We start from the raw sequence: 18,264 nt of genomic DNA, 5'->3' as shown, positions 1-18,264 counted from the left end.
ATTATCTCAGGGGAGGAAGAGACCAGAATGATTTATGGCAAAAATCTTGGCTCAAATGCAGCAAACGACCAGGGATTCAACATTGTTAATGCGGCACACAGTTCTCTAGGCAGACAAGGGCAATTGGACATGCCCCAGCATGCAGTCGAACCCAAAGGGGGAATTCAACAGAGACAATAGTTAGCTGAATGGCAATTCATGCCATCGCAATGGACAATCCGGCCAGTAATGGGGCCATCAACACCTGTTAATGGTGCGCTTAAGGACAGTTACAGAGACGGTCAGAGACAGTCCAACAATGGGGCCTCCAGCTCATGCTGGAGGTGTGGAGGCAAACACCCAGCCAGAGCTTGCAGGTATCAGCAAATTACCTGCAGAAACTGCAACATCAGCGGTCACTTGGCGCGTATGTGCAGGAAGCCTGCAGCCAGGTTGATGTACGAGAAGGACGGGCCCGATGTAAGCCCTACGTGGCCAAATGAATACTGGGGAAAATCACTGGAAGCTGAAGTTCAGCGAGTTCATGTGGAGCACATATACAGTTCATATACCAGGACGTCACCGATAATGATGAACGTGCTCCTCAATGGCATCCCAGTATTAATGGAGCTAGACACGGGGGCCTGATGAGTATCAAATAGTTCGAAAGGTTGTTGGTGCCTGCACAGCTATGGATATATACAAAGGAGATCATTCCGGTGCTAGGCAGCACCACGGTAGTTGTGACCCACAAAGATTCAGAGAACAGGTTGCCACTCTGGATTGTCCCGGGGGACGGTCCCGCACTACTCGGGAGGATTTCGCTTGCTGTCATGAACTGGAAATGGGGCGATGTCAATGCAATTTCTTCAGTGGAGCGAGTATCATGCTCACAGGTCCTGGACAAATTGACTCATTATTTCAACATGGCATCGGCACTTTCATGGGGACTAAGGTAGTGATTCACATAAAGCTGGACGCCAGGCCAGTACACCACAAGGTCAGAGTGGTGCCGCACGTGATGCGGGAAAAGGTAGAATGCGAATTGGACCGCCTGCTGAGGGAAGGCATCATCTCGCCAGTCGAATTCAGTGACTGGGCAAGCCCGATCATGCCGGTGCTCAAGGCGGATGGGTCGGTCAGAATATATGGCGATTACAAGGCCACCATAAATCAGGTATCACTCCAAGACCAGTACCCGCTACCGAGAGCGGAGGACCTCTTTGTGACGCTATCCAGTGGCAAACCTTTTTCAAAATTGGACCTGACCTCAGCTTACATGACCCAGGAGCTGGCGAGTGAGTCGAAGAAGCTGACCACCATCACGACACAAAGGGGTTGTTTGAGTGCAACAGATGTCCGTTCGGGATTTGTTCGGCCGCCGCGATCTTTCAGAGAAATATGGAAAGCCTCCTCAAGTCGATTCCAAGAACGGTGGTTTTTCAAGACGACATCCTCATCACGGGTCGTGATACTGAAGAACACCTCCACAACCTGGAGGAGGTGCTACACAGACTGGACCAGGTAGGGCTGCAACTGAAAAAGGCGAAGTGTGTCTTCTTAGCTCCAGAAGTAGAATTCCTGGGGAGGAGACCTACTGCATCCAAAATGGAAGCGATCCAGAGAGCACCCAGTCCCCGTAACACAACGGAGCTGCGTTCGTTCCTGGGGCTCCTGAACTATTTTGGCAACTTTCTTCCCAAATTGAGTACGCTGTTAGAGCCCCTATGCAAAGGTTGCGATTGGGTCAAGGGGACAGCCAGGAAAGGGCTTTTGATAGAGCACGCAATTTGTTATGCTCCAACAAACTGTTAACGTTATAGGACCCATATAAGAAACTAGTTTTAACATGTGATGTGTCATCCTATGGGGTTGGGTGTGTGTTGCAGCATGTGAATGCCAATGGTCAGTTACAGCCGGTAGCTTATGCCTCCAGACGTCTGTCCCAGGCAGAAAGGGGCTACGGGATGGTAGAAAAGGAAGCGCTAGCATGCGTATGCAGTAAAAAAAATGCACCAGTACCTGTTTGGCAGGAAATCTGAGCTGGAGACAGATCACAAACCTCTAACGTCCCTTTTGGCCAACAACAAGGCCATAAATGCGAATGCATCGGCCCGCATACAGAGGTGGGCACTTACATTAGCCGCCGATGACTACACAATTCGACACAGACTGGGCACTGAAAACTGCGTCGATACACTCAGCAGGCTCCCACTAGCCACCACTGAGGGGGCAACTGAGCATGATGCTGAGATGGTCATGGCTGTTGAAGCTTTCGAAAGCGAAGGCTCACCTGTGACAGCCCGTCAGATTAAAGTCTGGACAAATAAAGACCCGCTACTGTCTTTAGTTAAGAAATGTGTCCTGAATGGGGACTGGGTAGCCACGTACGGGGCATGCCCTGAGGAGTTTACACCGTTTCATAGGCACAAGGATGAACTCTCGATTCAGGCCGATTGCCTACGGGAAACCGAGCAGTCATGCCCCAGAAGGGCAGAGAGGTGTTTATCAGAGAACTTCACAGTGAGCACCCGGGCATTGTCATGATGAAGGCAATTGCCAGGTCACACGTTTGGTGGCCAGGGATAGATGCAGACCTGGAACTTTGTGTTCGCAGGTGCAACACGTGTGCTCAGCTGGGCAATGCGCCCAGGGAAGCCCCCCTTAGCCTCTGGTCCTGGCACGCCAAGCCATGGTCACGCATCCATGTGGACTACGCAGGTCCTTTCATGGCAAAAATGTTTTTGGTTGTAGTAGACGCCTACTCCAAATGGATTGAGTGTGCCATTTTAAATTCAAGCACATCCTCTGCCATGGTAGAAAGTCTACGGGCAATGTTCGCCGCCCATGGTCTACTGGACGTCTTGGTCAGCGACAATGGCCCGTGCTTCACAAGCACTGAATTCCAGGACTTCATGGCAGGCAATGGAATCAACCATGTCAGAACGGCACCATTCAAGCCAGCCTCAAACGGCCAGGCGGAATGAGCAGTGCAGATAATCAAACAGGGGATGCTCAGAATCCAAGGGGGTTCCCTACAAAGCCGCTTATCACACCTCCTGTTGGCCAATAGATCCCGACCACACTCGCTCACAGGGGTTCCACCCGCAGAGCTGCTAATGAAAAGAACGCTCAAAACCAGGTTATCCCTTATACACCCTGCTATGAAAGAAATTGTTGAGAGCAGGCGTCAGTCACAATGTGACCATGACAGGAATGTGATGGCCCGATGTATTGATGTCAATGACCCTGTTTTTGTCCTTAATTAAGCTGCAGGGCCCAAATGGCTCACAGGCACTGTGATTGCCAAAGAGGGGAATAGGGTTTTGGTCGTTAAACTTACCAATGGACAAATCTGCCGCAAACGTGGATCAAACCAAAAGGAGGTTCAGCAACCCCATAGAAGAAGCAGAGAAAGAACACGATGTAGAGTTTACTCCACCACAGGTGACCGAACACTGGAACCAAGTGGAGGAGAGCCCAGTCACTGTGGGCAGTCCGAACAGTCCTGAGGCAACACAAACAGCAGACACTCAGGCCAGCGCCCAACAACCGGAGCCCCAACTCAGGCACTCTACAAGGGAGCGTAAACCACCAGAGAGACTTAACCTGTGATCCCAATAAGACTTTAGGGGGGAGGTGATGTCATGTATTCAACAATCATTGTAACCCATGTATAAGCTGATCTAAGTTGTACACCTTGAGAACATTGACCACAAGGGGTGAACTTGTGGGAGACACTCCTAACCTGGACTTTCAGGTATAAAAGGGGAAGCTCCACCCACCTTCATCACTTGAGGTCTTGATAATAAAGGTAACTGGTCACAGAGTGACCTTCTCTCAAGTATGGGCCTCGTGTGCATTTATACTGTATAGTAAGGACATATTATAGTGCATGCACATCCTTACATGGAAATCCTGAAGTTGTAGTCAGTCATTCACTGCTCCAACACTGGCTGTGCTGTGGCCCCCGGTCGCATGCCCCCGCCCCCCCCCCCCCCCCCCACCCCACATAGATGGCTATCAGTGTCGTCAGGGAAATCAGGGAAAATGCTGGAGTCCATTATTAAGGAAGCAGTAGAAGAACGTTTGGAAAAGCATAGTTCAATCAAGCAGAGTCAGCATGGTTTTATGAAAGGGAAATCATGTTTGACAAATTTGCTGGAATTCTTTGAGGATGTAACGAGCAGGGTGGATAAAGGGGAACCAGTGGATGTGGTGTATTTGGATTTTCAGAAGGCTTTCGATAAGGTGCCACATAAAAGATTACTGCACAAGATATAAGTCCACGGGGTTGGGGGTTGTATAGTAGCACGGATTGAGGATTGGCTAACTAACAGAAAACAGAGAGTTGGGATAAATGAGTTATTTTCCGGTTGGCAAACAGTAACTAGTGGGGTGCTGCAGGGATCGATGCTGGGGCCTCAACTATTGATATTCTACATTAATAACTTGGATGAAGGGACTGAGTGTAATGTAGCCAAGTTTGCTGATGATACAAAGATGGGTGGGAAAGCAAATTATGAGGAGGACACAAAAAATCTGCAAAGGGATATAGACAGGCTAAGTGAGTAGATAAAAAGTTGGCAGATGGAGTATAATGTGGGAAAATGTGAGGTTATCCACTTTGGCAGAAATAATAGAAAAGCAAATTATTTTTTAAATGGAGAAAAATTGCAAAGTGCTGCAGTACAGAAGGACCTGGGGGTCCTTGTGCATGAAACACAAAAAGTTAGTATGCAGGTACAGCAAGTAATCAGGAAGGCAAATGGAATGTTGGCCTTTAATGCAAGGGGGATCGAGTATAAAAGCAGAGAAGTTCTGCTACAACTGTACAGGGTATTGGTGAGGCCACACCTGGAGTACTGCGTACAATTTTGTTATCCATACTTAAGAAAGGATATACTTGCATTGGAGGCAGTTCAGAGGTTCACGAGGTTGATTCCAGAGATGAGGGGGTTGACTTATGAAGATAGGTTGGGCCTACACTCATTGAAGTTCAGAAGAATGAGAGGTGATCTTATCGAAACATATAAGATAATGAGGGGACTCGACAAGGTGGATGCACGAGGATATTTCTACTCATAGGTGAAACTAGAACTAGGGTACATAGAGCTAAATGGGCATAATTTCCTGTGTGGGTGGTAAAAAAGGATTTTCAGATCGCCGACTTCTCACCCATTCTCAAAACACCTAGATTACATTTTTGAAAATGGGCATTACTGTGAGCGATCTCAAATGGGCGGGAGCATTACATTTTTTTGACCTTCTGCCGTAAAGTGTGACCGTCCTTAGCTCGATTCCTGCGATTCTAGAGGTCAATGGTCACCATGACATGTGCAGAAGAGGAAACAGAGAAAGAGGGAGCTCAGAGGGACTGAAGGCGTGGCTGGGTGTGGTGTGGCTGCTTTGGGAGGAAGCAGGGAGATTTTAGAGCTTCACAGCAAGTAGGCAAACAAAACATAGCTGTTACCAGCCACATATTTGACCGAATTTGCCCTATAATGGAGGGAGAGGAGGTGGCAACACAGCACGCTGTGGAGACGGATGCTGGAGAGTGCAGTGAGTTGGGAGAGGAGCACATTGGAGGCTGCAAAAGAGCCAGGAGATTCTCGAACGAGGCAAATGCCTCCCTCCTGCAGGAGGTCGAGTCACGCTGGGGTGATTTGACACTGGAAGGGCGTGGGAAACTCACCCCAAAGGCCTACCAGAGGATAGGGACCGAGATAGCAGAGGTGCTCTCGTCAGCGACCAACGAGGTGCGTGACGGCAACCAATGCCGCAAACGATGGAACGACCTTGTGGGATCCGCAAGAGTAAGTATTACATTGATTTACATGTACTTATGTGTTTATATAATTGGATTTGTAACAGTCATGAGTGACTATCAGCAGATGTGAGGTCTTGCACCTTTTCCAGGAATGTTTTACTCAAAGCCTGCGGTCACGCTGCACGTCTTTAGGTAAAGAATGATAATGATCATAATAATCATGATTACATCTGTCGGTGATGTGTTGAATCAGTCTCTGTGACAGTACCTAGCAATGATATCACACAATGATCTCATGCCATGTTTCCTGTCACCTTTTACAGAAGAAGCTATTAACGATGAGGTCGATGCAGAGGCGAACGGGTGGGGGTCACCAGTCCCCAGCGACATCACAGAGATGAAAGAGCGAGTGCTAGCACTCGTGGGGAAACACCCTCGGACAGCTGCGGACGCATCTGCAGACCCTGAAGTGACGCCACGTAAGTAAAGCTTCCACCATTGCGTCATGTAAAGTCAATAGATGCCACACCAACTCATATCCAACCAATCATATATGATAGATGATTTCTAAAAATGTCATAGAAATAATGCTGGCCTAATGAAAATCATTGCAATGCACAATGTGTTGATGATAATGAAATGTGATGTCTGCGATGATTTTGAGAGCGGTGGTGCTTTTGTCGTGCATATCCTGTATGTAGTGCTGGACTCACCTTGTCACCCTAGCACCCCCTTCTCCTCTAACAACCTCATTTGTGTCTTGCAGCTCAGCCAGCAGCGCTGCCCCAGGCAAGGCCACAGAGGCCAAAAGGTGGGGGCGCGGAGCAGGAGTCGGCGGACGATTCTACTACATCTGGTGCTGAGGAGCTCCGATTGTCGCCCGTCAATCCGCTGGGTCTGTTCTCGACGGATGAGAGCGCGGACTTCGAGGAACCTGCATTGCCACGCTCCAGAACCAATTCCACCCCAAGGCCATCTACTGGTTCTCCGGTCATTCCGCCTCCACTCTGGAGGTGCCGGTCCCAAGCACCTCTCCACAGGGCACCCCATTTGTCCCTAGGACGGCGCCGACCCCTCGGAGGTCTCGTGGACGCGGCAAGTCTGTTCCACAAGCGCAACATGACAGCGGAGAGATGGTACAGTTGTCCAGGAGGACTGTAGAAATTGGTGACCAGCTCATCGAAGCTTTGGGGGGCATATCCCAACACCTGTCCACCATGACCGAGTACATTCAGCACATGGCGGAGTCCCTGGATGCGATAGCCAGGAACACTGCTGTCACAGCCCTACCAGTGGTCCCAGAGCGTGGCACTCCACTCCTAGGTCCTGCACCACCACGGTGAACGACAGCTGAGAGCAAGGACCAAGATCCTGCTTCTGCATCAGAGAATGTTGCCCCCTCGGCTCCCCCCGCTCCCATACCTGTCCAACCAACACATCTGCCTTCATCCCCCCCAATGAGATACCCCGGCCAGGTGCCGTGGAGCGAGGAGGAGAAGGGGGTGGAGGTGGGGAGAAGGAGAGGAAGGAAGGAAAGTGAGGTGCATGTGCGCAGGTGATTGCTGTGTTATATCTCCATCTGGGTGTATGCAATTTGTTGCAATGTATGGGGGCTGGGGACCACGCTCCTGCTTTGCCTTTGTATTCGATGTTGTTGGGCATGTTGAACATGTGATTGATGTCAATGTTGGAAAAACTGGGATGTGGGCGAGGGTTGGGTGTTATTGGCTGTGATACTTATGATTTCAGACCAATGTTAGTATTAAACTTTTGCTATTGAACATAATCTTGTTGCGCATTGTCTCACATAGCTGGACCGTTACACACTGGTGATTCCCTATCATGAAAGGGTTAAATACATCTTAACATCAATCAACATAAACTTTAATTGGCACCAAGATGATGGGCACCATTGATGTCTGATCTGCACATAGACAGCAGTGTGTCAGCGTTGTCACTCACATCAGCACTCTTTCAGGCAAATCTTTCCGATATCAGCTCCTCACGTAAGAGTGGGATTTAACAAATGCCAGCCACACCGCTGGCGTTCGTCCCGGTTAGTTCCAGTTTTTGTGGGCGTTTTTTTCAGCGAGTGATATTCTGGGCGATGTGTGTGCGAGGTGGTGAAACTGAAGATGGGCAATCTCCATGGCCGCTAGTTTGGGTAAATATGCTCTTCACGACAAAAAAGTCGGCGGGCATTAATATTGAATCTCGGCATTAATTCTGTTCGGAAAGTAACGCTGGCCGATATTATGGGTGTTGAATTCGCCCATTCTGCTGATTCCGCCCAAAACAAGTGGGCAGGTGTTGATATTTTTCCTTGGCGTTAAGCCCATTGGGAAAATAACGCTCGGCGATAAGTCTCCTAAAAAAGCCCGTCAGTTTCCATTTTGTGCCAGAATGGACGATATTTGGGCGTTATATGTAATTTCAGTGGTAAAATGGGCATTAAGTGGACGTTAAAACATGCAAAAAAAAGTGGAGGTTCTAGCCTATAGTCTCAGAATAAGGGGCCACCCATTTAAAACTGAGTTGAGGAGGAATTTCTTCCCTCAGAGGATTGTAAATCTGTGGAATTCTCTCCCCCAGAGAGCTGTGGAGGCTGGGTCATTAAATATATTTAAGGCGGAGATAGACAGATTTTTAAGCAATAAAGGAATAAAGGGTTATGGGGAATGGGCAGGGAAGTGGAGCTGAGTTCAGGATCAGATCAGCCATGATCTTATTAAATGGCGGAGCAGGCTCGAGGGGCCAAATGGCCCACTCCTGCTCCTATTTCTTATGTTCTTATGTAAACTGGCAAAAACTTTGACTTTTCCACATCACTGTTAAATATCCCATTAAACGTTAGACTCTTTTAGATTAGGTGTAACTTGGGTTTTAATAGCGTATTGACTGCTAAACAAATGTATGGCCCCAAAAATCTAACTTTAATTTTGTGGAGTGTCAAATTTACCTATTTTTTTAAAAATTACAATTTTTAAGAAACTTTCAAACAATGTTTTGAAAAGTTTGTTCATCTTCATTTCAGGTTTATCTTTCCCCCACGTGAGAGCCCAAATCTTTGTTTTGCTCTCCATAATTTTTTTTAAAGTTAGAATAAAAAGAGCTTATTCACTTCCTGGTTCCCCGGTCTGTGAGAATTCTGCATTGTGATTGGCTGCTTAGATAGCTTGTTGATGTCACAGCAGCTCATGTCAGGGATTCCCATTCACTTACACTGATCTCAGCTGAAGGTCTGAAGAGCCGGACTTTTCGCCACAGAGATCGCAAGGTCTTTGTGGGAAGCTTACTTCGGGGCCGGCCGCCTTTGCTTCGCCGATGACCACAAATTTCGGGCCAATATATTCAAAGAAAAGTGCAGAAAAACTGTCAGTTATGAAGCTGCGAGCAATGTTCCTGCACAATAAGCTTTAATACACTTCAGACTGGCAGGAGTGGGGGGAGAGCGGGACAATTTTCAGTTGGGTAAGATGTGGATATAGGTTGGTGCATTAAAAAACTCCCTTCAATACATTTACCAATGTCATTGTAGCATGCAGAAATTGGACATCATCTATGTGATCAGTTGGAATGCAAAGCCGTATCGCCAACTGAAATTAGCTACAGGTTATCTACAAAGCATAAAGAAAGGTGTTCCGTGTGTTAACTGAACTCACCAGTCTTGTTTTAGTCTTTGAATAAATTGCATTTAAGTTTTGTCTCTTTATCTTAAATGTGTCTGCATTAGAAATGTTATACTCATTCTCGTCTTGTTGGCGAAAATACAATCATTTTAGTCGATGGCTATTTACCTCCTCATTTATTGTCAACCAAAACAACACTGTAATGTACAGGAAGATGTACGACTTATTCTACCTGACCTCACTGTGTATTCTCACATTATTACAGTATCGTCAGTCAGAGATTGAAGAGCATATTTTGTGGATAGTAGCAGTTTGATTCTGTGGAAAGGGCAACTAAATGGATGGAACTTTAAACAGCATCAGAAAGAAGGCTCATGCAATGTAAGGGCTGAGATAAATTATCCCCAGGAACTGACATGATAAGAAGACCAACTGGCAGGTATGAAAAAAAAAATCACAATTATAGTAGAATTTGTAGCCTTCAGCAGGAGGTTTAATTAATAGATGGCCCACACAGCTAACAAAGTGATTTAATTGCCTGAGCTCTCCAATTTATGATGACCACTTTCCTGTTGATGTGCATCATGGGCATGTTGACATGAAAGTAGCAGCATAACATCGCAGGCAGGATTGCTGAAAGCACTGACACTACGTGGCATGGGGCATTCTGCAGGAAGCTGTCTCATACCACTTGTGCTCGGCACTGTGTGAAATATAATGAGAGTCCCATGTGGAGTTGGGTTTAAAAAGTGCTCCAGCATTCAGTTGGATTTACTCGGCACTTTCTAAACTTTATCTTAAATTTCTTTAATGTTATGTAAAAATGGGTCACCTGCAGTCTCATAAAGCGGCTGCCAAGGGAGCAAGGCTTTGTGTATGCATGTAAGTACTCATGCAGAACTATCTCCTGGTGGCAGACTGTAATAGGTGTATTTACAATACTGTAATGTCTGTGCAAAGCATTGACATTGCAATTATACTGTAGGTGCAGGAGTCTCCTTCAGTTTGGGACTTCACACCCATTTTACAGCCCAAGTTTAGAATTGATGTGATATTTTGGCTTCACACTGATGCTGAACTTATGGATTGTGAATGCGCCATTAATCACAGCACATCATAGGGTAGTTTCTTGGTTCTATCGCCTCAGCAGTAATCTATTGAAGCGGACCGCCTGAGATCAATGGAATGAAAATGAAATGGATTCTATGAGTAGCCAGATTATCACCTTAATATAATTAAGGTCTTGCCCATTTTGTTTCATATTCAACAACTACTGCCCTCAGACAGTTGCTGCACTCTAAAATAGCATTTACCAAAGATAAACAGTTAGCCAAAATGGGACATTTCTCTTAATATATCCAACACTTTGAACTTTCTCAGCTATCGTACTTCTGATAGATTAAATCAGAAATTATTATTTTTGATTTTCTCTGATCCTTTCAGTTTGTAGTGCTATGGTATTGAACAACACAAGCCATGTCAGGAGTGTGATGGAATACTCTCCACTTGCCTGGATGAGTGCAGCTCCAACAATACTCAAGAAGCTCAACACCATCCAGGACAAAGCAGCCCACTTGATTGGTACTGCATCTACCACTTTAAACATTCACTCCCTCCACCACCAGCGCACCGTGGCTGCAGTGTGTTCCATCAACAAGATGTACTGCAGCAACTCGCCAAGGCTTCTTCAGCAGCAACTCCCAAACCCGCGATCTCTACCACCTAGAAGGACAAGGGCAGCACCAATCACCTCCAATTTCCATTCCAAATCACATCCTGACGTGGAAGTATATCGGCATTCCTTCATAGTCGCTGGGTTAAATCCTGGAACTCCCTCCCTAACTGCAGTGTGGGAGTATCTTTACCACACGGACTGCAGCGGTTTAAGAAGGCGGCTCACCACCACCTTCTTATTAGCAATTAGGAATGGGCAATAAATGCTGGCCTTGCCAGCGATGCCCACATCCCATGAATGAATAAAAAAAACATTTGTTTGAATGTTTTTCACTGTATTGACTTACCATAAATTCACAAAGAAAAAACATGCATATTTGTTCCTTTTTTACATGAATGGACATCGGTAAAAGCACTGAAGCTTTTGAGATAAAACCAGGGGACACAGTCTTAGGATAAGGGGCAGGCCGTTTAGGACTGAGATGAGGAGAAACTTCTTCACTCAGAGAGTTGTTAACCTGTGGAATTCCCTGCCACAGAGAGTTGTTGATACCAGTTCATTGGATATATTGAAGAGGGAGTTAGATATGGCCCTTACGGTTAAGGAGATCAAGGGGTATGGAGAGAAAGCAGGAAAGGGATACTGAAGGAATGATCAGCCATGATCTTATCGAATGGCGGTGCAGGCTCGAAGGGCCGAATGGCCTACTCCTGCACCTATTTTCTATGTTTCTATTTTTCTATTTGAAAGATACACACAAATCGATCAGGTTTTCAAAACAACCTTAGGAAACGTGACTTATTTTATACATAGGTGAGATTAAAAATTTTAATTTGAGACTTGAAAGCTATCAGTTGCTTTGTACAAGAATAACACAACGCTTGTGTTTTTCAGTATATCATTGGAACCGACATTCTTTAATGAAGAGCATACAAGCGCCATCAGGGCTGCAACTGGCACATAAACAGGATGTACGTTGAAGACCTAACTGTCAACTAGATTCAGTGCTACATCTATCATTAGCCCCACAATATTCAGTTATACCAATATATAAAAATTGATTTCAACAAGAAGGTGATTCTATCAAAATGAAGATATTTAAATTTAAGAGCAATAGGGATGAAATGAAAAACTATTTTTTACACTGTTTATACACTGACCCTCTATAAGTAATTGAAAATTCATGTCCTACATACTCTATCAGGGATCCCCAATTGTACTCTGCCAAGATTCATTTACCTAAGTCATCAGTCTTACTGAGTTCCACAATCAGCATTTGGCAGACTATAACTGTTAACGGTATTAATATTTCAACCAGTGTGTTCCTTTCGTCCCACTAATTCATTTTCACCTCGTATCAAAATCACAATCTTGAATTCAATTTTAAACCTGTGAAATGACTATGCTTTAATTTTTGGACAGGACAAATTTAGATGTTGTTGTTACTGAACCTAGAGGCATGGAGTGGCCAAGATAAGATGATTCAGTTAGACCTACTGTCACATTCTTACAGTATGAATCACGTGGTCACATCAGCGCACCAGAAATAATGACACTCACCTATGCAAAAGAGCCCTTACTGTAATAGGCTTTATTTATGGCTCCTAGAGACAGTTTTATAGACACAGAATACAATGTTTTATATAGCTCCACATAGATTTCATATGGACTGGTACCAACAGTCAAAGATAAGGTAGACTTTAGGTCACGTATTTTCCTGTCACATCTCACTATATATATATCATTCTTCGAGACTCAGGAGCTCGTCAAGCTCAGTGGAACAGTACTACATTACATGCTTCACTTTTCTGTTCATCACTTGTTCACATCCATATGTTGCAACTGCCAAATTGTTGCTTGGGAGCGAATAAATCTGTTTTGGAACAGCATTTCTGGTTGGGTACACAAGGCAAGGGAGCCCATTTGCACTTACCTGACGAGTTGCAATGCTGGTAGAAGGTTTTTCTGCTGGCTACACTGGGTTACTCTGTCAGAGGTCTTCAATGTAGAATTGCAGTACTTCCAACAGCACCTCTAACTGAACAGGTTGGCTGAACAGGCACTTGATGCCAAATGAGGCCAAAGGACTGCAAAGTAAATAATAAAATAAAAACATAAATTTGTGCTCAGTGGTAATCACATAGTGACATTTTAACACTTACTTAACTCTGACATGTGATTAATTTAAAGGACAGAAAACTGAGGAAAGATTTACATTTCTTTGCTAAAACTATTTCAGGACTGAGTTTTTTTGGCTGATTTGAAAATGTGGCTGTGAATTCATTTTTTGCAACTTTGTAGTGCTAGATATTTGGAAGTATAATTACTGAAACATTGTCCTTCAAATTACAATCTGGGACACTTTTGTACAAACACTTTATCACTTATCTGAAATTTGTTTGGCTGCTGTTTTTTCAAACTGGTTATAAAACCTCTCTGCTATTGGAATTTTAGAACCTGTTAGGCGCTGGTGCATTACCTCAACTTCAAGGGCAGAAGAACACAGGGAACAAGATTAGGTCATTTAGCACATCAGGCCTACCCTGCCATTATTTTAGGCATCTATTAAATCTGAATTCCCAGCCTTTTTTCGGTATCCCATAATATCCATGTTGCTAGGAGGCAGCCGGCCCAACTTTGTCCCCGTGGATCTGGCGGGCTGTGTCTGGATGCCCGACTGGTGTTCACAGCTTGCTGGCACTATGCTGATGAGCTCAAGTCCCAGTTTGGGGTGAGTCTCGGGCCTTTGGGGCACACTCCCAGCGTGCTTCCTATTCCAAGTCCAAAAACAGGCTAAAATAAATTTTCACCCCATATCCTTCTTTAGCTCAGGCTCACTATTTCTATGCTGAATAGCAATTTTGTTGTTCAAAAAAAAAACGGGACTAAAATTATTCTTTTTGTCAAAACATTCCCCTACGAGCAATTAAATTCTTGCCCCATTTAGCAAGCCTGTCAGAAACTTAGTTGTGTGCTTTGGATTGGCCTACATACTGTGCTATAAATTCATTTCCGATTTTCATAATGGATGATTTCCAGTATTTACTTGCTTTTCTTAAAAGCTTTTAAAAATGCAAAGCTGCTTATACAAGCTCCTGTGGCTCAATGCGGAGTTAAAAAAATAAGTTTATTTATCCCATTTTAAACACAGGCTAGTGATACATATTATACTTGCATGTTGTTAATTGAACACTAGAAGGCCCCCTGATGAGAGCCAGCATATTGTTGCAATTATACTCCAGGGTCTCCTCTTATATTGAATACTACATCCAGAGAAAGTGCAATCTGAAATAAAAGCAGCCATTACATTGCTGCACCAACTGAAGGTTTATCGGACACAACAGCCTTGAAATTACATCTTGCACATTTTAGAGTAAAATATCTCACAATTGTGAAATCCTTTGTCTGCTATTTAATGGAGGTGTTAGAACTCTGTTAAAAGAACAAAGCATTCACACACTAATATTCACACAGCACTAACATTCAGAAGCTCTAAAGATAAATTACATTTCAGAAATGCTAATTATATGTACAGTTTTGCAATTTAATGTGAACAAAATCATTAGATTGCTAAATTGAAAATATCCCTTGAGTAGCAAGTTTTGAAGCAATTGTGCCCTTAAATAATTCATTATAAAAATACAAACCAACTTTTCAAAGTTTAAAAGAAATACACAATATGAATGATATTAAAAGCCGAGCAATGCTTGTGCCTTGTATTTGAGAGTCCAGTTCCACCAATGTTAAATCTGATGAATTTAACCCAGTATGTTGCAGTGTTACTGCGAAGCACTCCACATGATTCTACCTGATCCACAATCTCAGCAGAATCCCCTCACCTGTGCTAGGTTCCACTTCTATTTTCTAAGGGTAGGCTTTTCCTCTGTGCCTTAATTTCAATGGAAATATAGGCCTGAGCAGGGCAGCAGAAAGTGCTAACAGACTTTTCATAAGTTGATATTGCTACCCTGAGTCTTGCTCCCTCCCAAATGAGTGAACTGAAATGAGCAAAAACATATATGTTTGGCTTGTTCAGGGCTGTTAAGGTTAAAGGTCAACTTGTTGAATTATGCAAGGTAAGAAAAAAGAAAAACTTGCATATATATTTATGTATATATTTATATATTTATATAGCATCTTTCACAACCTCAGAATGTCCCAAAGCACTTTACAGCCAATGACGTACTTTTGAAGAGTAGCCACTGTTGTAATGTAGGAAACGCGGCAGCCAGTTTGTACACAGCAAGATCCCACAAACAACAATGTGATAATGACCAGATAACCTGTTTTTAAGTGGTGTTGGTTAAGGGATGAATATTGGCCAGGACACCAGGGAGAAATCCCCTGCCCTTCTTCCAGTACTCGTAAAGATACATCCCATTCAGATGATATGCAACTCTGATGAGATGCAACTGATTTCCCAATGCAGCATTATCAATATAGCAGGGTTCTATTCATTTAATGAATAATTTCCATGATGTTTTGCTACAGAAGTGCAGAGTTATTAATCTTGAGACAGCAAAAAGAGAAAGAAATAAAAGAGACAGATGGCAAAGGCAGGCCAACACCACTCAGGAATATGATGCAGGCTGCAGGCAGAGGGCAGGTTACATTATTTGCTACTCCTCGCTACTATCCCAGCTGCTGTCCAACACTCGGGCAGTACTGGGTCAGCATCCAATCAGTGACGGCTGCGTAGCTGAAGAATGCTTAGTGTTGTGCATTGCGGTGGACATTTAAAAAAAAGGAAAGCTTTGAATCACAGGAGAGCAGGTAAGTGAGGCTTCGAAATAAAAGAGGGTCAGGAAAATAAACTGAAACTAGGGCAACTGTCAATTGCAGGAGAGTACAATTCCATCGCTTTTAAAATAAGTTCTCTCTCTGAAGTGCATTCTTAAAAAAAGGCAGCAACAACAAATAGTTCATATAACATATAGCAGTAACCTTTGTTCAATCAAATAGAAAATATGAACGCAGCACAATGACAAGTTCTGACTTTTACTGCGTTGCAAAACAACATTCAGTTACCGCATCCTAACCTTCAACTTGTCTAACCTTTAGATTTGCCATTGTGAAAGGCACTCAAGAGTGAATTTATGTCCAGACCAAAAGAAAAAATGTACTGGGAAGCTTTCTCACTTTGACAGCTGACAAGAAGGCTTGTGAGTTTTAACAAGCAGATCTGTTATGAGGCATTGAACTTGGATGTTTCCAACATCATGATCATTGGCACGATGCAAGCTGCCCAGTCTTCCAGTGCGTGGACAGCAAATATCCCTTGTATTGCTAATGAGGAAATTATGAGACGGGACTACAGATGCTGAAAGGCAATATATATGGGCTGGGTTTGACAAAACATGCTCATATGTACAAGGCATGGTATTGTAAGAACCAATAAGACAGTCAGAAAGGAAAAGGAGATGGGGTAGCTCTGTTAATAAAGGATGAGATCAGGGTGTTAGTGAGAAATGATATTGGCTCAGAAAATCAAGATGTTGAATCAGTTTGGGTGGAGATAAGGAATAATAAGGGGGAAAAGTCGCTGGTGGGTATCATCTAACAATAGCTACACTGTTGGACGAAGTACAAAACAAGAAATAATAGAGGCTTGTAAAAAAGGAACAGCAATAACCATGGGCGATTTTAACCTTCATATTGATTAGACAAAGCAAATTGGCCAGGGTAGCCTTGAGGAAGAGTTCATAGAGTGTATCCGGGATAGCTTCCTTGAACAGGACATTGCGGAACCAACCAGGGAGCAGGCTATCTTAGATCTGGTCCTGTGTAATGAGACAGGATTAATAAACGATCTCCTAGTAAAGGATCCTCTAGGAATGAGTGACCATTACATGGTTGAATTTCAAATTCAGTTGGAGGGCGAGAAAGTTGGATCTCTAACCAGTCCAAAGCTTAAATGAAGGAGACTACAAAGGTATGAAGGCAGTGTTGGCTAAAGTGAACTGGGAAAATAGATTAAAGTGTGGGACGGTTGATGAGCAGTGGCAGACATTTAAGGAGATATTTCATAACTCTCAACAAAAATATATCCCAATGAGAAGGAATGACTGTAAGAGAAGGGATAACCATCCGTGGCTAACTAAGGAAATAAGGGATGGTATCAAATTGAAAACAAGGGCATACAATGTGGCCAATACTAGTGGGAGGCCAGAGGATTGGGAAACTTTTAAAAGCCAGCAAAGAACGACAAAAAAAATAATAAAAAGAGGGAAGATAGATTATGAAAGAAAACTATACGAAATATAAAAACAGATAGTAAGAGTTTCTACAGGTACATAAAAAGGAAAAGAGTGGCTAAAGTAAATGTTGGTCCCCTGGAGTATGAGACTGGGGAACTAATAATGGAGAACAGGGAAATGGCAGAAACTTTGAACAAATATTTTGTATCGGTCTTCACAGTAGAAGACACTAAAAACATCCCAATAGTGGATAATCAAGGGGCTATAGGGAGGGAGGAATGTAATACAATTACTATCAATAAAGAAGTAGTACTCGGTAAAATATAGGGACTAAAGGCGGACAAGTTCCCTGGACCTGATGGCTTGCATCCTAGGGACCTAAAAGAAGTGGCTGTAGTGATAGTGGATGCACTGGTTGTAATCTACCAAAATTCCCTGGATTCTGGAGAGGTCCCAGCAGATTGGAAAACCGCAAATGTAATGCCCCTATTTAAAAAAGGAGAGACAGACAGAAAGCAGGAAACTATAGACCGGTTAGCTTAACATCTGTCATTGGGAAAATGCTGGAGTGCATTATTAAGGAAGCAGTAGCAGGACATTTGGAAAAGCATAATTCAATCAAGCAGAGTCAGCATGGTTTTATGAAAGGGAAATCATGTTTGACAAATTTGCTGGAGTTCTTTGTGGATGTAACGAGCATGTTAGATAAGGGGGAACCAGTGGATGTGGTGTATTTGGATTTCTAGAAAGCATTCGATAAGGTACCACATAAAAGGTTACTGCACAAGATAAAAGTTCATGGGATTGGGGTTAATATATTTGCACGGATAGAGGATTGGCTAACTAACAGAAAACAGAGTCGGGATAAATGAGTCATTTTCCAGTTGGCAAACAGTAACTAGTGGGGTGCCACATGAATCGGTCGGTGCTGGGGCCTCAACTATTTACAATCTACATTAATGACTTGGATGAAGGGACCGAGTGTAATGTAGCCAAGTTTGCTGATGACACAAA

At 43.9% G+C, this 18,264-nt stretch overlaps 1 protein-coding gene and 1 long non-coding RNA gene across 4 annotated transcripts in view; one reads left to right on the top strand and one right to left on the bottom strand.

Moving 5' to 3' along the window:
* The window catches only part of LOC139277582 (uncharacterized), a 39,291-nt gene extending 25,271 nt beyond the window's left edge, over positions 1 to 14,020 (top strand). Inside the window, exons 3-4 of the long non-coding RNA XR_011596112.1 lie at positions 9,644 to 9,817; positions 11,948 to 14,020. This is a non-coding gene — a long non-coding RNA (uncharacterized lncRNA). The remainder of the gene's footprint in view (positions 1 to 9,643; positions 9,818 to 11,947) is intronic.
* The window catches only part of LOC139277581 (disks large-associated protein 4-like), a 487,044-nt gene that overhangs the window by 361,524 nt on the left and 107,256 nt on the right, over positions 1 to 18,264 (bottom strand). For all 3 annotated transcript variants that reach the window (XM_070896251.1, XM_070896249.1, XM_070896250.1), the window contains exon 4: positions 12,987 to 13,140. The gene's annotated coding sequence lies outside the window, so the exon portion shown is untranslated. The remainder of the gene's footprint in view (positions 1 to 12,986; positions 13,141 to 18,264) is intronic.

Source organism: Pristiophorus japonicus, chromosome 12 (genome assembly GCF_044704955.1).
Source record: "Pristiophorus japonicus isolate sPriJap1 chromosome 12, sPriJap1.hap1, whole genome shotgun sequence".
Classification (NCBI taxonomy): domain Eukaryota; kingdom Metazoa; phylum Chordata; class Chondrichthyes; family Pristiophoridae; genus Pristiophorus; species Pristiophorus japonicus.
This window is presented reverse-complemented; position numbering and strand designations above follow the sequence as displayed.